Genomic DNA, 26,588 nt, shown 5'->3' with positions numbered 1-26,588 from the left:
ATGCCCACGTAAGAAGGAGCAACTCCGCGCAGTGCGTCAGGCACAAAGATCCAACTCACCTCCTTCCACAAACCCTCACCTCTACGCAACAGTTGCTGCTGCTGCTCCTCCCCCTGCCACCCAAACTTCTCCTATCCCGACTACCAATTCTTCAGACCTCCTCACCCTACAAGGTAGGATGCATGCGTGCTACCTAAAAGTGTTGCTCCTGAGCAAGGAAGATAAGTCGGAATTCATCAGAATCTTCGATTTGCTGCTTGCTCACAACAACCTACCCAATGTACGAGCTCCACCTGCACTCCTCACCTCCCTCGCCAACAACCATCCCTCCCCGACCCCTGTCTCGTCTGCCTCCCTGACCCCTAACGATAATGTTGCCCAGGAGACCTCCAGTAACACTTCCAATTCTCCCCCAACAACTCAACCTGTCACCCTCCCAACTTCCAATACCCCCTCCGCACCCCCTAACACAACTCCATGCACAACCCCCCAACCCAACACCAACAATTCTACTGTCTCTCCAAATACCAATTCCTCTCCCACCCCCACCGTCCCAACTTCCACCACCACGACAGTCTCCCCTGAACCTCAACTCACCAATCCCCACCTCCCCCTTCCCCCTCCCTCCGTCCAACGACTAACCCTCCCAGAGGAGCCCCAGCACCTGACCTTGCCGACACACCAGACAACCCACCAACGGTCAACCTCGACCTTCAAATTGTCGACAATGACACTCTCCCCTCCGCTCTCCCCTCTCCTGACCCCTCACCAGATATATCCCGACCCAAGACTAGAAACATGATACACGTGAAACACTCTAACGGTGCGTCAACGGCCTTCATCGACAACAGACACAGAAGGCCAATAAACTTCCATAAGTCGTAAAATGCTAAAAATCTTATAGTTTAACGTGCACAGCTATCACAATGGCCGTCATCTGATTGCCACTCTCCTCGAAGAGAAAAAACCCGATGTTGTGATACTTAACATCACATGTATCACCAACGGATATAAAATTAGACATTGCGGGTATACATCACGACAGTCTCCAGACAGTAGACACGAGGGAGTCGCTATTCTCATACGCAATACCATCGAACACGAATACCTCGCCACCTCATGGCAATACCAACACTTTCTAGCAGTTAAGATAAACACAATACATGGCTTCATTATCTTCTGCACCGTACACCCAGGCGACCCCAGGCCGCACACCCAGGCGACCCCAGGCCGCACACCCAGGTCGCACACACAGGCTGCACACACAGGCGACCCCAGGCCGCACACCCAGGCCGCACACACAGGCGACCCCAAGCCGCACACCCAGACCGCACACACAGGCGACCCTAGGCCGTACACCCAGGCCACCCCAGGCCGCACACCCAGACTGCACACACAGGCGACCCCAGGCCGCACACCCAGACCGCACACACAGGCGATCCCAGGCCGTACACCCAGGCGACCCCAGGCCGCACACCAAGGCCGCACACCTAGGCCTCAGACCCAAGCCGCACACACAGGCGACCTCAGGCCGCACACCCACGCCGCACACACAGGCGACTCCAGGCCGCACACCCAGGCCGCACACCCAGACCGCACACACAGGCGACCCCAGGCCGCACACCCAGGCCGCACACACAGGCGACCCCAGGCCGCACACCCAGACCGCACACACAGGCGATCCCAGGCCGTACACCCAGGCGACCCCAGGCCGCACACCAAGGCCGCACACCTAGGCCGCAGACCCAAGGCGCACACACAGGCGACCCCAGGCCGCACACCCACGCCGCACACACAGGCGACTCCAGGCCGCACACCCAGGCCGCACACCCAAGCCGCACACCCAGGCCGCACACACAGGCCGCACACTCAGACGACCCCAGGCCGCACACACAGGCCGCACACTCAGACGACCCCAGGCCGCACACTCAGACGACCCCAGGCCGCACACACAGGCCGCACACCCAGGCAGCACACTCAGGCCACACACCCAGGCCCACACTCAGGCCGCACACCAGGCAACCTCAGGCCGCACACCCAGGCTGCACACACAGGCGACCCCAGGCCGCACACCCAGGCCGCACACACAGGCGACCCCAGGCCGCACACCCAGACTGTACACACAGGCGATCCCAGGCCGCACACCCAGGCCGCACACACAGGCGACACCAGGCCGCACACCCAGGCCGCACAGCCAGGCGACCCCAGGCCGCACACCCAGGAGACCCCAGGCCGCACACCCAGGCCGCACACCCAAGCCGTACAAATAGGCGACCCCAGGCCGCACACCCAGACTGCACACCCAGGCCGCACACACAGGCGACTCCAGTCCGCACACCCAGGCTGCACGCACAGGCGACTCCAGGCCGCACACACAGGCCGCACACCCAGACGACCCCAGGCCGCACACCCAGGCCGCATACCCGGGCCGCACACCTATGCCGCACACACAGGCCGCACACCCAGGAGACCCCAGGCCGCACACCCAGGCCGCACACCCAGGCCACACACACAGGCGACCCCAGGCCGCACACCCAGGCTGCACACATAGGCGACCCCAGGCCGCACACCCCAGGCGACCCTAGGCCCGCACACCCAGCCGCACAACAAGGCGACCCCAGGCCGCACATCCAGGCCGCAGACACAGGCGACCCCAGGCCGCACACAGAGGCTGCACACCTAGGCGACCCCAGGCCGCACACCCAGGGCCGCACACTCAAGCCGCACACCCAGGCTGCACACCCGGGCGACCCCAGGCCGCACACCCAGGCCGCACACACAGGCGACCCCAGGCCGCACACACAGACTACACACACAGGCGAACCCAGGCCGCATACCCAGGCGACCCCAGGCCGCACACCCAGGCCGTGCACACAGGCGACTCCAGGCCGCACACCCAGGCCGCACACACAGGCGACCCCAGGCCGCAATTCCACGCCACACACCCAGGCTGCACACACAGGCGACCCCAGGCCGCACACCCAGGCGACCCCAGGCCGCACCCCCAGGCCGCACAACCAGGCGACCCCAGGCCGCACATCCAGGCCGCACACACAGGCGACCCCAGGCCGCACACAGAGGCTGCACACCTAGGCGACCCCAGGCCGCACACTCAAGCCGCACACCCAGGCTGCACACTCGGGCGACCCCAGGCCGCACACCCAGGCCGCACACCCAGGCCGCACACACAGGCGACCCCAGGCCGCACACTCAGACTACACACACAGGCGAACCCAGGCCGCATACCCAGGCGACCCCAGGCCGCACACTCAGGCCGCGCACACAGGCGACTCCAGGCCGCACACCCAGGCCGCACACACAGGCGACCCCAGGCCGCACACCCAGGCGACCCCAGGCCGCACCCCAGGCGACCCCAGGCCGCACACCCAGGCCGCGCACACAGGCGACCCCAGGCCGCACACCCAGACCTCACACCCAGGCCACATACACAGGCGACCCCAGGCCGCACACACAGGCCGCACATCCAGGCGCCCCCAAGCCGCACACCCAGACTGCACACACAGGCGACTCCAGGCCGCACACCCAGGCGACCCCAGGCCGCACCCCAGGCGACCCCAGGCCGCACACCCAGGCAGCACACACAGGCGACCCCAGGCCGCACACCCAGGCGACCCCAGGCCGCACCCCAGGCGACCCCATTCCGCACACCCAGACCTCACACCCAGGCCACATACACAGGCGACCCCAGGCCGCACACACAGGCCGCACATCCAGGCGCCCCCAAGCCGCACACCCAGACTGCACACACAGGCGACTCCAGGCCGCACACACAGGCTGCACACTCAGGCGAGCCCAGGCCGCACACCCAGGCCGCACACATAAGCGACCCCAGGCCGCACACCCAGGAGACCCCAGGCTGCACACCCAGGCCGCATACACTGGCCGCACACCTAGGTGACCTTAGGCCGCACACCCAGGCTGCACACCCAGGCGACCCCAGGCCGCACAATCAGGCCGCACACCCAGGCGGCACACCCAGGCCGCACAATCAGGCCGCACACCCAGGCCGCACACACAGGCCGCACACCTAGGCGATCCCAGGCCGCACACCCAGGCGACCCCAGGCCGCACCCCAGGCGACCCCAGGCCGCACACCCAGGCCGCGCACACAGGCGACCCAATTCCGCACACCCAGACCTCACACCCAGGCCACATACACAGGCGACCAAAGGCCGCACACACAGGCCGCACATCCAGGCGCCCCCAAGCCGCATACCCAGACTGCACACACAGGCGACCCCAGGCCGCACACACAGGCTGCACACCCAGGCGAGCCCAGACCGCACACACAGGCGATCCCATTCCGCACAAACAGGCCGCATACACAGGCGACCCCAGGCCGCATACACAGGCGACCCCAGGCCGCACACCCAGGCTGCACACCCAGGCGACCCCAGGCCGCACACCCAGGCCGCAAACCCAGGCCGCGCACACAGGCGACTCCAGGCCGCACACCCAAGCCGCACACCCAGGCAACACCAGGCCGCATACCCAGGCCGCACACCCAGGCTGCACACATAGACGACCCCAGGCCGCACACCCAGGCGACCCCAGGCCGCACACCCAGGCCGCACACCCAGGCTGCACTCCCAGGCTGCGCACCCAGGCGACCCCAGGCCGCACACCCAAGCCGCACACCCAGGCCGCACACACAGGCGACCCCAGCCTCACACCCAGGCGAACCCAGGCCGCACACCCAGGCCGCACACCCAGGCCGCACACCCAGGCGACCCCAGGCCGCACACCCAAGTCGCACACCCAGGCCACACACACAGGCGACCCCAGGCCTCACACCCAGGCGAACCCAGGCCGCACACCCAGGCTGCACACCCAGGCAGCATACAGAGGCCGCGCACCCAGGCGACCCCAGGCAGCACACCCAGGCCGCACACACAGGCCGCACACCCAGGCGACCCCAGGCCGTACACCCAGGCCGCACACCCAGGCCTCACAGGTGCAGATACATGCTATAAGCAGACTCGTTTGAGGTATTTTAGGCCAAGATGCAGAGAAACTTTACAGATCATATTTTGAGGTGCCAAACCTGTAACACACACAAGGGAAGTCCCACTACCCCGCAAACTGTGTTGAAATATCCTTTACCTTCATACCCATGGAAAAGAGTTCATATGACATATCAGGAGGTTTTCCTAGGTCAATGGCAGGCTACAGATATATTTTAGTAATCACTGATGCCTTCACGAGATATTGTGAATTAGTCCCAGTTCAAAATAAAGACGCAGCCACTGTCGCTAAGGCGTTCAAAAATCATATCTTAGACAGACATGATGCGCCGAAGATTTTAGTCACAGATAATGGTGGGGAATTTAATAACCCCTTTATTAGAAGAACTCTGTAAATTGTATAACATAAGTAAATGTAATATAATGGCACATCACCCAGCCTCGAATGGCCTGGCAGAAAGGTTGAACCATAAGATCCTCCAGTGTCTTCCCACCAACATTAATTTTGATGATGATGACTGGGATGAATACCTGTCTGATGTCCAATGTTCATTAAACTCTGCATATCATAAGTCAATTGGAGACACACCCTTCCGCGCCTTACACGGTTTTGATAAAGTGTTGCCGTATGACATAATAGCGTCCCCTCCTTCATCTCCAGCGGTCCAGAAATCAATTGTAGCGGAAAAATATCGCACGACTCAATTGATTCATCAAAGGATCAAGGGAAATCCAGGTGAAGCCACTACAACCTTCACGAACCAGGCTAATAAATTCGCGAAACCATCAAAGGTACGTGGCTCCCGGACTCTTGGTAATGGTGCAGGAATTTAACACTAGAAGTGATGTTCCTAAACTTGACCCAAAATTTTCTGGTCCCTATAGAGTCTTAGCTCATTAAAGGGACATAAGTTCAGGGTTCGGCATCTAAATACAGGTGACATTCGTGAAGAACATGAGGACCACTTGAAAGTTTTACAGTATTCTGAACATGATCATCCCGGTACCATACCAGACAGTATTCCTCAAACCCCAAACAATGTCACTCAACCAACTTCTACCACTGTTCAGACTGTCCCCACACCACAACCGACCACCCTCACAACACCACCACACACACATCAGTATTCATTAAGACCTCATCTTTAAGAAGTTGCTAAGTTTATCATTTTCCAGGTTCTTCCTTCTCATGTCCTTATGGTGTCTTCCTATATATGACACCATGGCAGTACCAGGCGCCCTTCTCACGACTCCCCGCGGGGTCCGCCTCGTGAGGGACACAGTTAAGCTGGGCCTGGAGGGTCTGCCCTACACTTACGATAATTTAGTAAAACTAATGGAGGCCGTACCTCGTTTACGGTCTACCCTACTCAAGTTTTACACCAGTGCGTCCATCAGAAACTCTAGTGTTGCTCCTCCTCCAACTTTGTTAAACCAGTGGACCTGGAAATTGAATAGTACCTGTGTGATTCTGTATGACATAATACAAGACATTGAATCTCCAGTAAATACTAATGCCAGGATGAAGACGAAAAAGCAAAGGAGAAACAAGAGAGGTCTGCTTAACTTTGTAGGATCCCTCCAATCATATTTGTTTGGTATTGCTACTCAGGAAGAACTTAATTCAGTTAGGAATCAGGTTAGATCCTTACAGTTTCAACAACTTCTTAACAACGGGTATATTAAGGCTAAAGCTAAGATCTTAAAACAACATTCTAAATATTTGAATGACATAATGTTAACTGTTAATAACTTGACACAACATGAAGCACTACTGTCAGAGTCTCTTAATCCCATATATGCTATAGTGACTATTTCCACATATGTTGATAGTTTATATGCCCAGATCACTTATCATGCACATTATTTCACTGGCTTATTGGAAGATGTTAATAATCTAGTAAACCAAGTTGTCACGCCATCATTTTTTCCCTTCTCGGAACTCACACGTATCATTAAACAAGCGATGACGAAATTCGGTTGCACCCCAGCTCTCCCTCTGCATCACGTGGCCAGTTATTACTCCTTACTAACGGTTGACGTGATCCTCGAAGCGGTCATTATCCACATACCATTCACTGACTCCAATACTTACAGCCTTGTGAACGTAATACCATTCTCTTTTAATTATACAAAAGGGTCGCAAAAAACTATCGTCCTTGCTGATAACATGAACTTTCTATTATAAAATATTTATTCCTCATTGATTGCACATCTCTCCATGGATGATTTAGCATTGTGCCATAAACCATTGCTTGACAACTTGATTTGCCCCCACCCCCCCATACCTTGGTTTTTCATAATTTACAAACAAATTCATGTAAGTACCAACTACTTTTTGGGCATCAACAAAATGTTCTTCGTTCTTGTTCCTTTAAGGAAATTGTTGTTAATGAACCTTGGATTGAAAGTATGGACCAGTATCACGTACTGTTTTTCCCAGACCTACAAAATGTTCTTATTCATTGCCCACCTAATCATCCCAAATCTTATTTATTTCTGGGACACATTCAGTTTGGACAACAAGATAATATTATCAGTTTCAGTTTCAAGTTGTTCGGCACTCATGATCATTATTTGGGACAAATTGATAGAATTATCCCGAGTGCAGGACGAATTCCCCAAAACATCAACTTACCAATCATAGATGAAGTAAAGATCCAACATCTTCCATCTATGGTTCAGAACGATCTAGATTCTACAATAGATGTTCTGGCTTTTGAGTCCATGGGGAAAATGAATCACGAAATGTTCCCAAGTGCACTTTCGTGTAATAATCACATCATCAGGGGAGACACAAGAAAGAAATATAACAGTCAGTTGATATATATCTAAGAGACGAAGCTAGGACGCCATTTGGTTGCATCTATAAAGTGCCTTGTGGAAACTGTGATAAATTTTATGCTGGTCAGACTGGTAAGGATTTTTCTGTTAGACTTAAGCAACATAAATATAGTATAAGAACGGGACAAGAATCAAATGCCTTGTTTAATCTTAATGTTAAAAACTATGATCATTGTATTGACTGGAGTAACGCTATCTCAGTTATTAACTCTAACTCTATTACCAAGAAAAATATCATTGAATCTTTTATTATCAAATACACAAAGAATTATAATCTTAATAATAGTGATGGTCTATACAAATTAGATAAGTTTATTGTTGATAAGTTTTGTAAAATGATAAGTTTATGAACGCTCGTTGTATGTTTTGGACAATCACATGTTTACCAAATGGCGTCCTAGCTTCGTCTCTTCGATGTATATCAACTGACTGTTATATTTCTCTATTGTGTCTCCCCTGATGATGTGATTATTACACGAAAGTGCACTTGGGAACTTTTCATGTTTTTCATAGAATATATATATATATATATATATATATATATATATATATATATATATATATATATATATATATATATATATATATATATATATATATATATATATATATATATACCTGATCCACACATCCGGTGTTTGTTTTGAAGAATGTATGTGAGAAATACTTAGAAAAGCAAATGGATTTGTATGTAGCATTTATGGATCTGGAGAAGGCATATGATAGAGTTGATAGAGATGCTCTGTGGAAGGTATTAAGAATATATGGAGTGGGAGGCAAGTTGTGAGAAGCATTAAAAAGTTTTTATCGAGGATGTAAGGCATGTGTACGATAAAAACTTTTCACTGCTTCTAACAACTTGCCTCCCACACCATATATTCTTAATACCTTCCACAGAGCATGTCTATCAACTCTATCATATGCCTTCTCCAGATCCATAAATACTACATACAAATCCATTTGCTTTTCTAAGTATTTCTCACATACATTCTTCAAAGCAAACACCGGATGTGTGGATCAGGTGTTTGCTTTGAAGAATGTATGTGAGAAATATATATATATGAATATATATATATATATATATATATATATATATATATATATATATATATATATATATATATATATATATATATATATATATATATATATACTCTCCCTGGGGATAGGGGATTAAGAATACTTCCCACGTATTCCCTGCGTGTCGTAGAAGGCGACTAAAAGGGGAGGGAGCGGGGGGCTGGAAATCCTCCCCTCTCGTTTTCTTTTTTTTTTTTTTAATTTTCCAAAAGAAGGAACAGAGGGGGCCAGGTGAGGATATTCCGAAAAAGGCCCAGTCCTCTGTTCTTAACGCTACCTCGCTAATGCGGGAAATGGCGAATAGTTTGAAAAAAAAAAAAAAATATATATATATATATATATATATATATATATATATATATATATATATATATATATATATATCCCTGGGAATAGGGGATTAAGAATACTTCCCACGTATTCCCTGCTTGTCGTAAAAGGCGACTAAAAGGGGAGGGAGCGGGGGGCTGGAAATCCTCCACTCTCGTTTTTTTTTTAATTTTCCAAAAGAAGGAACAGAGGGAGCCAGGTGAGGATATTCCAAAAAGGCCCAGTCTTCTGTTCTTAACGCTACCTCGCTAACGCGGGAAATGGCGAATAATTCAAAAGAAAGAAAAGATATATATATATATATATATATATATATATATATATATATATATATATATATATATATATATTTTTTTTTTTTTTTCATACTATTCGCCATTTCCCGCGATAGCGAGGTAGCGTTAAGAACAGAGGACTGGGCCTTTGAGGGAATATCCTCACCTGGCCCTCTTCTCTGTTCCTTCTTTTGGAAAAAAAAAATATACATATATATATATATATATATATATATATATATATATATATATATATATATATATATATATATATATATATATATATATATATATATATATAGGGTAGTGAGTGTTGGGATAAAGAAGTAAGATTATTAGTGAAAGAGAAGAGAGAGGCATTTGGACGATTTTTGCAGGGAAGAAATGCAAATGAGTGGGAGATGTATAAAAGAAAGAGGCAGGAGGTCAAGAGAAAGATGCAAGAGGTGAAAAAGAGGGGAAATGAGAGTTGGTGTGAGAGAGTATCATTAAATTTTAGGGAGAAAAGGAAGATGTTTTGGAAGGAGGTAAATAAAGTGCGTAAGACAAGGAAGCAAATGGGAACTTCAGTGAAGGGGGCTAATGGGGAGGTGATAACAAGTAGTGGTGATGTGAGAAGGAGATTGAGTGAGTATTTTTTAGGTTTGTTGAATGTGTTTGATGATAGAGTGGCAGATATAGGGTGTTTTGGTCGAGGTGGTGTGCAAAGTGAGAGGGTTAGGGAAGATGATTTGGTAGAGAGAGAAGAGGTAGTAAAAGCTTTGCGGAAGATGAAAGCCGACAAGGCAGCAGTTTTGGATGGTATTGCAGTAGAATTTATTAAAAAAGGGGGTGACTGTATTGTTGACTGGTTGGTAAGGTTATTTAATGTATGTATGATTCATGGTAGGGTGCCTAAGGATTGGCGGAATGCTTGCATAGTGACATTGTACAAAGGCAAAGGGGATAAGAGTTAGTGCTCAAATTACAGAGGTATAAGATTGTTGAGTATTCCTGGTAAATTATATGGGAGGGTATTGATTGAGAGGGTGAGGGCATGTACTGAGCATCAGATTGGGGAAGAGCAGTGTGGTTTCAGAAGTGGTAGAGGATGTTTGGATCAGGTGTTTGCTTTGAAGAATGTATGTGAGAAATACTTAGAAAAGCAAATGGATTTGTATGTAGCATTTATGGATCTGGAGAAGGCATATGATAGAGTTGATAGAGATGCTCTGTGGAAGGTATTAAGAATATATGTTGTGGGAGGCAAGTTGTTAGGAGCAGTGAAAAGTTTTTATGGAGGATATAAGGCATGTGTACGTGTAGGAAGAGAGGAAAGTGATTGGTTCTCAGTGAATGTAGGTTTGCGGCAGGGGTGTGTGATGTCTCCATGGTTGTTTAATTTGTTTATGGATGGGGTTGTTAGGGAGGTGAATGCAAGAGTTTTGGAAAGAGGGGCAAGTATGCAGTCTGTTGTGGATGAGAGAGCTTGGGAAGTGATTCAGTTGTTGTTCGTTGATGATACAGCGCTGTTGGCTGATTCATGTGAGAAACTACAGAAGCTGGTGACTGAGTTTAGTAAAGTGTGTTAAAGAAGAAAGTTAAGAGTAAATGTGAATAAGAGCAAGGTAATTAGGTACAGTAGGGTTGAGGGTCAATTCAATTGGGAGGTAAATTTGAATGGAGAAAAACTGGAGGAAGTAAAGAGTTTTAGATATCTGGGAGTGGATCTGGCAGCGGATGGAATCATGGAAGCGGAAGTGAATCATAGCGTGGGGGAGGGGGCGAAAATCCTGGGAGCCTTGAAGAATGTTTGGAAGTTGAGAACATTATCTCGGAAGGCAAAGGTAGGTATGTACACTTTTATTATACAACTATATATAATTCATATTATATACATTACCACATTTCCTGCACTTTCCATCACAAATTTGCTGAGGTCATAACCTTGTAGTTACCATTACCTTACAACTTTAAGGATGGTGGTCTACAACACCTCTAGATTGATGGAGAAAAGGAAAAGTTTCGTTTTACTATTAAGACCACAGAAATGCGGTAATTCCACTTCACTACCACTAACTACTAGTTATTTTACTTGTTGATTTTCACGGCTAAGGTTCTCATCCTCTGAGCGAAGCCATACAATAATCGTCCTTATTTACTCTGAGCATTCGATAGCCTCCTGATGATCAAGATTGCTGTTTTGGTTGTCCGTTTCCCTTGTTACTGCTGCGCCTCACTGCACACCTTACATGAGTGCCTTCCACAGTATTAGGGACAGCTGCTGGGCCTCACTGTAGCTACTTCTGGGACGGTTGCCAATCTTCCTCGTATTCCCTCATGACCACAGCGCCAAACCGACTCCCGCCATCAGGCCGAGACGCACAAACATTTCTGACAAAATTGAGACAACCGCTTTCGCGTCAGTTTTGACACCAAGTGAATTTATACGACAATTACGCTCAAGATGCTTGGTTTTTCGTTCATGGATTGAACAGAAGCAACCAACGATGGTTGCTACTGCCCAATCCATGAAGTCCCCCCCACCACGGAAAGGTAACCAAGCTTCGGGGGGGATGGGTGTTTACCCTGACGCCAACGGAGAAACTCAATACAATATTTTTATTATAACTTTCCTTAATCTTGAAAAATGAATCAATCAGAGGGAAGAATAGCCCCAGCCATATGAAGATTGGCTAACCGAATCCTTGCGCATTGTGTAGAAAGTGATTTCTTTGAGGGTTGCTTTATGGAAGGCACGGTAGCGTCGGAAGAGTTTCATTTTTTCTTTGAAGACGAAGGAAATTATCCCCGTAAATTTATGTATTTTTTGGGGGGCGGGATAATGTTCCCATTTTTTTTCTTTCTTTTTTTTTCAACGTCCCTATGTAGATATTATGTGCCATCCACTACTGGGAGAAAGCCAGACTTCCGCCAGATTAACGTTATCCTTGGCGAGGCGAAACTAAAGTTGTTTTGGTGTTGGTTCCTCAGTGATAACCCAAACACAAACACAAACACACCTCCAGTGTCCACTCTAGGGCCGTGTTCTCCTGCAGCACCAGCAGGAAGAAAGAACTCCGGTTCCTCACAAACTGAATCTTTTGGCACGGGGAGCGTGTCATCTCGACACGCCTTTTAACGCCCGTACGTGGTGCGGAGTGCAGTCGGTGTGTAACGTAGGACATGTCATGTGTTATTGGTCCCAGTCGGTCTAGAACGCTGGGCCTGACATGTGTTGGGGGACCAAGTCGGTCTTGAATGGTGGGTCTGACAGGTCTTGAGACCTGCCATGTCTCCCTGAAGGTGGGCCTGACAAGTGGGGTGGGCTGCATTTCCTCATGGATGGTGGGTCGGGTATGGCGTGTGGGCTGCAGTGCCACTTGAGTGGGCGAGGTCACTTGATCAGCATCAGTGGGACGGTGAGGTTTCACTTTTGCACAGCGACCGTTGACGGAAAGTGGTGTCACGTTGGCAAGAAGTGCCTTCTTGTTGGAGGCATAGCAGGGGTACTGGATGACGGCAATCCCGCGGTGGTTCTCGTACGTGGACGCAGCCAGGATACTTCTCCGTGGTGGGGCTCGCTTCGTGGTTGGTGGATGTGGCCCTCCCCGCCACATGGTCACAGTGGTTAACCTATTTTACGTCAACACATTACGAGGTCAACCTTCACCAAATCCATATGGCGTTCATACCAGCTTCACCCATATTCCATTTCCTCCAATTCCACTTCTGGGTATTCCACCTCCATATCCACACAGCCAAATTCCACTCCATCCTTGACTTCCACATCCGGGTATTCCACCAATTCCACTCCATCCATCTCTTCAACGTCTGGGTATTCCACCTCCATATCCACACAGCCAAAGTCCACTCCATCCATCACTTCCACGTCTGGGTATTCCACTTCCATGTCCACACAGCCATAGCCCATGTCAAATACATGGACATATTCAAATTCCATCTCCTGGACAAAGGAGGATCGTCCTACCTCCTTGGTGAACATTATTATATTGAAGTGTTCGAGGAAAGGTTGAGGGAGCTTGCAAGGCGGAGCAGAGATGTTCACTCGACAGAGGTCACAGCTCAAATGATGCTCTCGGTCCCGGCTCCCGCCCTTATGTACCCTGGGAACTGATCATATCCTAGCATAGCTTAATATAGAGAAGTCTAATATAGTGAAGTCAATACTTTAATACAGTTAAGTTTATTTCTCGATAGTTTAATACATGTGCCTGACAACAATTCCTTCACCCGTACAATGTCCCGTCACAGAACACAAGGATTGTCATTATAATTCGTTTTTATCAGCAGAAATTAGATTAAAGTGACTAAAGATAAGTGGTTTAATATGTTATGTGTATTCTCTGTCATCATAAAGATGGCCATCTACCCTGATGTGTAAAGAAAACATCAATTTTGCCGAGGCTGTGGTGAAGAAAATGATATGATAATGTGGTCATACAATGGTGTAGTCAAGATGTTCTGTTAGAACTATGTAGTGAAGATGGGAGTGTAGTGAAGAGGAGGATTTAGTGAAAATATATATGTTTCTTCACGCTGAGCCATTCCATATAGATGAATATATCTATAATCTAATTGCGGTAAATTACCATATGACTTTAACGGCACCAGCCAGCAGGAAAAATGTTGGATATAGGAGTGACTGAATATTTTGTCGGGTACAGAAATAATTGAATATTTGGTACGATCGATCAAAATGCTTTTTATAGGCAAATAATTTCTGATTTTTCAAATGATTTTTTCCATCTGTTGGAACTGGTGTAAGTAATTAAAGATATGAAAACCGATGGAAAAGTTCAGTTTAACGCTTTTACGAATGTCTTGCTGCGTGTTTGGGAAGAGCAGTAAACTACAGGAATATATTGGTCTAATGTCCCCTGCTCGTCCAACAGCAGATATTGTATGGTCTGAGACATTATTGCTGGTGGAGGTGGATTCTCTCCGGCATTGCGTAAATCACTTCCACAAACTTGCGCCATTTTGCACAAATACAGATCCGATATGATGCATTTCCCAGCTCTGTTACGTTATGGACCCTATTCATCCTAGCCTAACCTAGCCTAAATAAAAAGGTGTGGAATAATGTGCAACATTTCTCCTTCATTACAAGTGATAATAAACCTAGGCTATACAGCAACCAGGAACGTCCATATTTGTCTAACTTCTCACATGTCTGTGTCATCTGTCTGCAAACATGTCGACCATTACCATGAGGGCAATTGCGGCTTTTGATTTTGAATATCACACGTTTCCTCTCTGCCGTGAGATCTTCATACTTAAATAAAATGGTGGGCCGTAAGAAATATATGTCCATCGAAGGTCAACTATATGGCTCAGTTCCATCATCAGTTTCTAAGAAAACTGAAAAGGTGAGGTCCCAACGAGATTCGAACTCGGATTGCTGGATTTAGAGTCCAGAGTGCTAACCCTTACACCATGGGAACTGATAAGAACAGATGTGATTTCATCTAAATGTTTTACATATAATCAACCAGAGGCCATTCCTCCCTCCCTGCCTGCAGGGTTCAAGGTTTTCTAGAAGGTTCTCGAAGATTCTGGGTAGGAACTGCCATTGAGAGGACGTAGTTATACGTATCATTAATGATATTGTTGTTGACTTTCTGATTTAGAAAGATAGATAGATAGATAGATAGATAGATAGATAGATAGATAGGTAAAAAACAGATATTAGATAGATCGATAGATACGTAAGTCTGTATATGTCAATTTTCACAGAAATCATTGATATCTGCGTTATTCTGCAAGAAATACATGTACATGGATGTAGTGATAATATGGGTTAGGTATAAGACCAGTCGTGTTGAGATTGTAGTGAATGTGACCATTGACTTCAACCTTAATAGTGTAGTGAAGATAAAGTTGTAGTGAAGATAAATCTTGAAGTGACTCATAAGGTTGTTGTGGGTACAAGGATGCATTGTAAATGAGTACTTCCTACCTGAAAGTCAACAATTACAAAATTGATCAAGTATAACAACATCCTCGGACAACCAACTACAAACACCAACCATAGAGTGAACCTGACTGTCACCTAACGACGACCTCTCAAAGGTAATGATCTTACCAGAATCTTCGAGAACCTTCTAGAAAACCTTGAACCCTGCAGGCAGGGAGGGAGGAATGGCCTCTGGTTGATTATATGTAAAACATTTAGATGAAATCACATCTTTTCTTATCAGGTCCCATGGTGTAAGGGTTAGCACTCTGGACTCTGGATCCAGCAATCCGAGTTCGAATCTCGGTGGGACCTCATCTTTTCAGTTTTCTTCGATACTGATGATGGCCGCATTATTCTGTATGTTATATATACATTCATATATATACATAAATATGTATATATAAACATATATATGGAATAATATGGTTTTATCAATAGCCAGAGACCATTCCTCCCTCCTTGCCTGCAGAGTTCATAGTTTTCTGGAAGGTTCTAGAAGATTCTGGTGAGATAATTGCCATTGAGAGGACATTGTTATACTTCATATATCATTGATTTTATTATTGTTGACTTTCAGATAAAGATAGATATATAGACAGATAGATAGATAGATAGATAGTTAGATTGATAGATTGATAGAGCAATATTTAGATAGTTATATAGATAGATAAATCTCATCAATACTGTATCTTACGCCATCTCCTGTTGCTGGACATATGTTCAACCAGCATTGGGAAAACCTCCAGTAGACCTTAATGTAAAGCAAGATGATAACAAAACCTGCAATAAAAGAATACGATCAACTTCCCAGTGCAGAAATATTGTGACCAGAAAGTCTTCTAGCAAGATGTCAGACGCTTCCACGGGAATCACAAACATAGCATCAAATATCTGAAAGTCAACAATAACAAAACTAATGATGATAATGAAACTATAACAAGAAAAATGATAAACATATGGAAAATAGTGCTCTAGATTACGCTTCTAGAAAACAAACTTTAACGAAAACTGTGAAAAGAAATACCCATCTGGCTGATACGACACAGTAAAAGAACCATCCCACAACCAACTCTAAACTGAACCTGACTGTCCCCTAACAACGTCCTCTCAATGGTATTTATCTTACCAGAATCTCGTAGAACTTTCCAGAAAATCAAGAACTCTGCAGGCAAGGAGGGAGGAATGGCCTCTGGCTGCTGATGATAACCACATTATTCTATATATATACTTTTACCTACAACCGAAGGTTGACCGGCCAGCCCAAGTGGCTACAGAGGTTGTATCCATGAAAGAAACGGACCCACCAGCAGACGAATTCGGTTGGCAGGTTGTATCGAAGAAGAGGAAAAAGAAGGTTGCCCAACCAGCCCAACCAGAAGGGTGTAGCAAAGAAACGAAAGAAGGCTGCCCAACCAACCTGGGTGGTAGTAAGGATGGCTGCTCCACAACCCCAGGTCGTTAGGCAGACTGTAGCCATGGAAGAAAGGAAGGCTGCTCGTCCACCAGCCCAGGTACCGAGTGAGCGTGTAGCTATGCTGGCTGACCCACCAGCCCGGGTAGATAGCTACACCCAGATGGCTATGTCGGGTGCAGCAAAGAAGCAAACCCCACAACTACTCCACGAGGTTTGCAAGCCTGCACCCAAAAAGATGAAGACGAAGGTTGCCACACTACCCAATGCACCACCACATGTCTAGAAAGGGAAAAGGTGGACAAAATGGCTGGAGGTCCCACTCCAACAACAAAATCACCTTAGGAGCCGAGTTCCATCCATTATTGAAAATACATATATATATATATATATATATATATATATATATATATATATATATATATATATATATATATATATATATATATATATATATATATATATATATACAAACTACATTGCAACTTACATATAAATAGAATCATCAAGCTTCACTATATTAACTTTACTATATTTAAATATAAACAAGGTCTAACCGAGGTTACTTGGTTGAGCAAGACGTGAGAATATCATCAACTGGCCCTCCAGCCCTGGGTTGAAATTGTCGTTCTGACGTATTTCGAGTTCAGTGCTGATACAGGACCATTGATTTATAGGACTGTCTTGTTAGTCTGTGTAACTTCGCCTGACCCAATCCACGTCTTCAATGGCTTTCTGTTACTACAAACGGGATTACAAAGGAAAGGCTTCCTTTGTTAGTTTCATGAATACCTTCGTTCAAATGAAGGGAAAGACTATTACTATGAAGCGGTACCTTATCAGCAGGAAAGAGCTGCAGCAACGGTATGAAAGTTACTGCAAGATACATAACGAGCCCGTGGCTTCCAACGTAAACATCGGCCGCCATTTGGGTTCACTCGGCATCATGTGTGACACCAAGATTGGACCCGTTGGGAAACAGGAACGATACTATTCTGGTATCATGTGGCTCGATGGCGCAGGATCACCAACTGAAATGCAAAGAAAATGGAGAAAGCCGCCCAAACGTATCATGAAGGCCGTGCAAGAGAAGATCGAGAGGAATCGGTTGAGAGACGATATCGCTCACAGTATATTGAAATTTATACCCAAGACTTCCCCTGATCTCCAGACACAGCCAGTCACAGAGACCACCAGCCCCGCTCCCCAGACACAGCCAGTCACAGAGACCACCAGCACCGCTTCCCAGACACAGCCAGTCACAGAGACCACCAGCACCGCTCTCCAGACACAGCCAGTCACAGAGACAACCAGCCCCGCTCTCCAGACACAGCCAGTCACAGAGACCACCAGCACCGCTCTCCAGACACAGCCAGTCACAGAGACCACCTGCCCCGTCCCCCACACAGAGCCACAAGATCCTGATATTGAGGAAGCAAATGAATTTCTCGATGATTTTTTGCTTTCACTGGAGAAGAACTGATGAGTTCCTTATAGACAAGACAAAATGTTAAAAAAGGAATCTATATAAGTTCACTTATGGAGTGAGATCTTTGACGGAGCTGTGCTGCCTATAGCACAGTCTACCAAAGGGTGATCTTTGGTGTCGTGCAGTAACCTCATGAGGGCGGAGTCCGGCTACACTTTCTTTACCGAGGAAAAGATCTCTGCACTAATAGACAACTGTCCTAGCAACACTTATATGAGATGAATAGATGGATGCTCTAATGATCGAAAATATACAAGTTTGAGGAGGACTGACAACTATATACATTTGGTTAGCCGATCTCCATATGACTGGGGCTATTGTTCCCTCTGATTGATTCATTTTTCAAGATTAAGGAAAGTTATAATAAAAATATTGTATTGAGTTTCTCCGTTGGCGTCAGGGTAAACACCCATCCCCCCCGAAGCTTGGTTACCTTTCCGTGGTGGGGGGGACTTCATGGATTGGGCAGTAGCAACCATCGTTGGTTGCTTCTGTTCAATCCATGAACGAAAAACCAAGCATCTTGAACGTAATTGTCGTATAAATTCACTTGGTGTCAAAACTGACGCGAAAGCGGTTGTCTCAATTTTGTCAGAAATGTTTGTGCGTCTCGGCCTGATGGCGGGAGTCGGTTTGGCGCTGTGGTCATGAGGGAATACGAGGAAGATTGGCAACCGTCCCAGAAGTAGCTACAGTGAGGCCCAGCAGCTGTCCCTAATACTGTGGAAGGCACTCATGTAAGGTGTGCAGTGAGGCGCACCAGTAACAAGGGAAACGGACAACCAAAACAGCAATCTTGATCATCAGGAGGCTATCCAATGCTCAGAGTAGATAAGGACGATTATTGTATGGCTTCGCTCAGAGGATGAAAATCTTAGCCGTCAAAATCAACAAGTAAAATAACTAGTAGTTAGTGGTAGTGAAGTGGAATTACCGCATTTCTGTGGTCTTAATAGTAAAACGAAACTCTTCGTTTTCTCCATCAATCCAGAGGTGTTGTAGACCACCATCCTTAAAGTTGTAAGGTAATGGTAACTACAAGGTTATGACCTCAGCAAATTTGTGATGGAAAGTGCAGGAAATGTGGTAATGTATATAATATAAATTATATATTGTTGTATAATAAATGTGTAAGAAAATTTTGTCTTCTCTGTTCCCGTTCATTAATTCAAATACTGGTAAGTTTTCTCTCTAACGAGGTGGGATAAGCTACGTGCACTCGGCTTGTAAATGTGGTGACTTTCCCTTCATTACGACAATGTTGTGCTGAACTGAAGATGTAGAATTCCGTAGACGAAACCAAGATAGGAAATCAATCTACATCAAAAATTGAACGAATGCATCTTTAGATGGACATAAAACAAACGGACGGAGGGGCACACTGGAGCAAATGAATTTCAATATCACCACTTAAAGTAGGCCTTTCAACTAGTTGTGGCTTTAAAGCAAACTTTTTCTAGCCAAGGTTTAGTTAGCACCTAAACTAATCCCCACGACCTTACCTTAAGAAATATTTTCAGAAGGTACTGTCTGAACATATTTCTAAGGTAAGGTCATTTAGGTTTGGTTTAGATGCTACCCTAACCTAGGCTAGAAAAAGTTTCCTTTGCTTCAGAGCCCCAACTACGTAGACGGGCTACTGTTGATATTAAACAGTAACAGAAAGTTGATAAAACTGAGATGAAATGAATAAAAATATAGAATGGGTCAGTTGAAAGTTGAAGTATTTGCTAAATACAATTTTTGACAGATCCAAATGCATCCTAAAGTCATTCACTTAAATCGCAATGCTGAATATTGTTTTAATTGTTAGAACTAGTTACAAGAAGTAAAAATATCAAGCTTAAAGGGATGCCATTACAATAACATTACAATAACAATAACATTACCATTACATCTATAAAGTACCATGTAAAAATTGTGTTAAGTTTTATGTTGGGCAGACTGGTAAGGATCTTTCTGTTAGACTTAAGCCACATAAATATAGTATAAGAAAAGGAAAGGAATCGAAACTTGTTTAATCAAGTTAAAAACTATGACCATTGTATTGACTGGGGTAATGCCATATCAGCTATTAATTCTAACTCCAGTACCACGAGAAATACCATTGAATCTTTAATTATTAAATACACAAAGAATTATGACTTTGATATTGATAAATGTCTATACATATTGGATAACTTTATTGTTGATAAGATTTGTAAACAATCCGTCTTCTTGTCCACATAATAAGTCTATGATACACTAGTTGTCTGTCTTGGACAATCGCATGTTTGCCAAATGGCGTCCTAGCTACGTTTATTCGTTATATATCAACTAACTGTTATATATATATATATATATATATATATATATATATATATATATATATATATATATATATATATATATATATATATATATATATATATCCCTGGGGATAGGGGAGAAAGAATACTTCCCACGTATTCCCTGCGTGTCGTAGAAGGCGACTAAAAGGGAAGGGAGCGGGGGGCTGGAAATCCTCCCCTCTCGTTTTTTTTTTTTTTTTTTTTTTCCAAAAGAAGGAACAGAGAAGGGGGCCAGGTGAGGGTATTCCCTCAAAGGCCCAGTCCTCTGTTCTTAACGCTACCTCGCTATCGCGGGAAATGGCGAATAGTATAAAAAAAAAAAATATATATATATATATATATATATATATATATATATATATATATATATATATATATTTCTATTATATTTTGTCGCTGTCTCCCGCGTTAGCGAGGTAGCGCAAGGAAGCAGACGAAAGAATGGCCCACCCACCCACATACACTTATATATACATACACGTCCACACACGCACATATACATTCCTATACATCTCAACGTATACATACATAAACACACACATACATATATTTATATACACATGTACATAATTCATACTGTCTGCCCTTGTCAATTCCCGTCGCCATCGCGCTACACATGAAATGACAACCCCTCCTCCCGCATGTGCGCGAGGTAGCGCTAGGAAAAGAAAACATAGGCCACATTCGTTCACACTCAGTGTCTAGCTGTCATGTATAATGCAACAAAACCACAGCTCCCTTTCCACATCCAGGCCCCATGAAACTTTCCATGGTTTATCCCAGACGCTTCACATGCCGTGGTTTTATCCATTGACGGCACGTCGACCCCGGTATACCACATCGTTCCAATTCATTCTATTCCTTGCACACCTTTCATCCTCCACCATGTTCAGGTCCCGATCACTCAAAATCTTTTTCACTCCATCTTTCCACCTCCAATTCGGTCTCCCACTTCTCGTTCCCTCCACCTCTGACGCATATATCCTCTTAGTCAATCTTTCCTCACTCATTCTCTTTATGTGACCAAACCAATTCAAAACACCCTCTTCTGCTTTCTTAACCACACTCAGTTTATTACCATACATCTCTCTTACCCTTTCATTACTTACTCGATCAAACCACCTCACACCACATATTGTCGTCCTCAAACATCTCGTTTCCAGCACATCCACCCTCCTCCACACAACTCTATCTATAGCCCACGCCTCGCAACCATATAACGTTGTTGGAACCACTATTCCTTCAAACATACTCATTTTTGCTTTCCAAGATAACGTTCTCGATTTCCACACATTTTTCAACGCTCCCAGAACTTTCGCTCCCTCCCCCACCCTGTGACTCACTTCCGATTCCATGGCTCCATCCGCTGCCAAATCCACTCTCAAATATCTAAAACACTTCACTTCCTCCAGTTTTTCTCCATTCAAACTTACCTCCCAATTGACTTGTCCCTCAACCCTACTGTACCTAATAACCTTGCTCTTATTCACATTTACTTTCAGCTTTCTTCTTTCACACGCTTTACCAAACTCAGTCACCAGATTCTGCAATTTCTCAGCCGAATCAGCCACCAGTGTTGTGTCATCAGCGAACAACAACTGACTCACTTCCCAAGCTCTCTCATCCACAACAGACTTCATACTTGCCCCTCTTTCCAAAACTCTTGCATTCACCTCCGTAACAGCCCCATCCATAAACAAATTAAACAATCATGGAGACATCACACACCCCTGCCGCAAACCACCATTCACTGAGAACCAATCACTTTCCTCTCTTCCTACACGTACACATGCCTTACATCCTCGATTAAAACTTTTCACTGCTTCTAACAACTTACCTCCCACACCATATATTCTTAATACCTTCCACAGAGCATCTCTATCAACTCTATCATATGCCTTTTCCAGATCCGTAAATGCTACATACAAATCCATTTGCTTTTCTAAGTATTTCTTACATACATTTTTCAAAGCAAACACCTATCCACTCATCCTCTACCACTCCTGACACCACAATGCTGTTCCCCTATCTGATGCTCTGTACTTGCCTTCACCCTCTCAATCAAATCCCTCCCATATAATTTCCCAGTAATACTCAACAAACTTATACCTCTGTAATTTGAGCTCTCACTTTTATCCCATTGCCTTTGTACAATGGCACTATGCAAGCATTCCGCCAATCCTCAGACACCTCACCATGAGTCATAGATACATTAGATAACCTTACCAGCCAGTCAACAATACAGTCACCCCCTTTTTTAATATTTTCCACTACAATACCATCCAAACCCGCTGCCTTGCTGGCCTTCTTCTGCCGCAAAGCTTTTACCACCTCTCCTCTGTTTACCAAATCATTTTCCCTAACCCTCTCACTTTGCACACCACCTCGACCAAAACACCCCATATCTGCCACTCTATCATCAAGCACATTCAAAATACTTCAAAATACTCACTCCATCTCTTTCTCACATCACCACTACTTGTTATCACCATTCCATTAGCTCCCTTCATTGATGTTCACATTTGTTCTCTTGTCTTACGCACCTTATTTACCTCCTTCCAAAACATTTTCTATCCTCCCTAAATTTGATGATACTCTCTCACCCCATCTCTTATTTGCCCTCTTTTTCACTTCTTCCACCTTTCTCTTGACCTCCTGCCTCTTTCTTTTATACATCTCCCAGTCATTTGCATTATATCCCTGCAAGAATCATCCAAATGTCTCTCTCTTTTGTTTCACTAATACACTTACCTCTTCATCCCACCACTCACTACCCTTTTTAGTCTGCCCACCTCCCACGCTTCTCATGCCACAAGCATCTTTAGCGTAAGCCATCACTGCTTCCCTATACATATATATATTTGTATATATCTAAATTTATCTATCTATCTATCTATCTATCTATCTATCTCTCTCTCTCTCTCTCTCTCTCTCTCTCTATATATATATATATATATATATATATATATATATATATATATATATATATATATATATATATATATATATATATATATATATCCTCTACCACTTCTGAAACCATACTGCTCTTCCCCAATCTGATGCTCTGTACATGCCTTCACCCTCTCAATCAATACCCTCCCATATAATTTGCCAGGAATACTCAACAAACTTATACCTCTGTAATTTGAGCACTCACTCTTATCCCCTCTGCCTTTGTACAATGGCACTATGCACGCATTCCGCCAATCCTCAGGCACCTCACCATGAGTCATACATACATCAAATAACCTTACCAACCAATCAACAATACAGTCACCCCCTTTTTTAATAAATTCCACTGCAATACCATCCAAACCTGCTGCCTTGCCGGCTTTCATCTTCCGCAAAGCTTTTACTACCTCTTCTCTGTTTACCAACTCATTTTCCCTAACCCTCGCACTTTGCACACCACCTCGACCAAAACAGGTGTTTGCTTTGAAGAATGTATGTGAGAAATACTTAGAAAAGCAAATGGATTTGTATGTAGCATTTATGGATCTGGAGAAGGCATATGATAGAGTTGATAGAGATGCTCTGTGGAAGGTATTAAGAATATATGGTGTGGGAGGCAAGTTGTTAGAAGCAGTGAAAAGTTTTTATCGAGGATGTAAGGCATGTGTACGTGTAGGAAGAGAGGAAAGTGATTGGTTCTCAGTGAATGTAGGTTTGCGGCAGGGGTGTGTGATGTCTCCATGGTTGTTTGATTTGTTTATGGATGGGGTTGTTAGGGAGGTGAATGCAAGAGTTTTGGAAAGAGGGGCAAGTATGAAGTCTGTTGGGGATGAGAGAGCTTGGGAAGTGAGTCAGTTGTTGTTCGCTGATGATACAGCGCTGGTGGCTGATTCATGTGAGAAACTGCAGAAGCTGGTGACTGAGTTTGGTAAAGTGTGTGAAAGAAGAAAGTTAAGAGTAAATGTGAATAAGAGCAAGGTTATTAGGTACAGTAGGGTTGAGGGTCAAGTCAACTGGAAGGTGAGTTTGAATGGAGAAAAACTGGAGGAAGTAAAGTGTTTTAGATATCTGGTAGTGGATCTGGCAGCGGATGGAACCATGGAAGCGGAAGTGGATCATAGGTTGGGGGAGGGGGCGAAAATTCTGGGAGCCTTGAAGAATGTGTGGAAGTCGAGAACATTATCTCGGAAAGCAAAAATGGGTATGTTTGAAGGAATAGTGGTTCCAACAATGTTGTATGGTTGCGAGGCGTGGACTATGGATAGAGTTGTGCGCAGGAGGATGGATGTGCTGGAGATGAGATGTTTGAGGACAATGTGTGGTGTGAGGTGATTTGATCGAGTAAGTAACGTAAGGGTAAGAGAGATGTGTGGAAATAAAAAGAGCGTGGTTGAGAGAGCAGAAGAGGGTGTTTTGAAATGGTTTGGTCACATGGAGAGAATGAGTGAGGAAAGATTGACCAAGAGGATATATGTGTCGGAGGTGGGGGGAACGAGGAGAAGAGGGAGACCAAATTGGAGGTGGAAGGATGGAGTGAAAAAGATTTTGTGTGATCGGGGCAATGAAACAATTGAAATTCCAGATATATGAGAAGCGTACTTAAAAGGTACAAAAGCCAGAACATCTATTGTAGAATCTAGATCGTTCTGAACCATAGATGGAAGATGTTGGATCTTTACTTCATCGATGATTGATAAGTTGATGTTTTGGGGGATTCGTCCTAAACTCGGGATAGTTCTATCAATTTGTCCCAAATAATGATCATGAGTGCCGAACAATTTGAAACTGGAACTGATAAGAGTATATTGTTGTCCTAACTGAATGTGTCCCAGAAATAAATAAGATTTGGGTTGATTAGGTGGGTAATGAATAAGAACATTTTGTGGGTCTGGGAAAAACAGTACGTGATACTGGTCCATACTTTCAATCCAATGTACATTAAAAGTAATTTCGTTAAAGGAACAAGAACGAAGAACATTTTGTTGATGCCCAAAAAGTAGTTGGTACTCACGTGAATTTGTTTGTAAATTATGGAAAACCAAGGTATGGGGGGGTGGGGGCAAATCAAGTTGTCAAGCAATGGTTTATGGCACAATGCTAAATCATCCATGGAGAGATGTGCAATCAATGAGGAATAAATATTTTATAGTAGAAAGTTTATGTTATCAGCAAGGACGATAGTTTTTTGCAACTCTTTTGTATAATTAAAAGAGAATGGTATTACGTTCACAAGGCTGTAAGTATTGGAGTCAGTGAATGGTATGTGGATAATGACCGCTTCGAGGATCACGTCAACCGTTAGTAAGGAGTAATAACTGGCCACGTGATGCAGAGGGAGAGCTGGGGTGCAACCGAATTTCGTCATTGCTTGTTTAATGATACGTGTGAGGTCCGAGAAGGGAAAAAATGATGGTGTGACAACTTGGTTTACCAGATTATTAACATCTTCCAATAAGCCAGTGAAATAATATGTATGATAAGTGATCTGGGCATATAAACTATCAACATATGAGGAAATAGTCACTATAGCATATATGGGATTAAGAGACTCTGACAGTAGTGCTTCATGTTGTGTCAAGTTATTAACAGTTAACATTATGTCATTCAAATATTTAGAATGTTGTTTTAAGATCTTAGCTTTAGCCTTAATATACCTGTTGTTAAGAAGTTGTTGAAACTGTAAGGATCTAACCTGATTCCTAACTGAATTAAGTTCTTCCTGAGTAGCAATACCAAACAAATATGATTGTAGGGATCCTACAAAGTTACGCAGACCTCTCTTGTTTCTCCTTTGCTTTTTCGTCTTCATCCTGGCATTAGTATTTACTGGAGATTCAATGTCTTGCATTATGTCATACAGAATCACACAGGTACTATTCAATTTCCAGGTCCACTGGTTTAACTAAGTTGGAGGAGGAGCAACACTA

At 44.9% G+C, this 26,588-nt stretch overlaps 1 long non-coding RNA gene across 2 annotated transcripts in view; it reads right to left on the bottom strand.

Moving 5' to 3' along the window:
* Window positions 1-26,588, bottom strand: part of LOC139751715 (uncharacterized) — a 72,197-nt gene that overhangs the window by 12,223 nt on the left and 33,386 nt on the right. The window lies entirely within an intron of this gene.

Source organism: Panulirus ornatus, chromosome 12 (genome assembly GCF_036320965.1).
Source record: "Panulirus ornatus isolate Po-2019 chromosome 12, ASM3632096v1, whole genome shotgun sequence".
NCBI lineage: Eukaryota > Metazoa > Arthropoda > Malacostraca > Decapoda > Palinuridae > Panulirus > Panulirus ornatus.
Note: the sequence above shows the minus strand (reverse complement) of the source record. Positions and strands in the feature narration are given on the sequence as shown.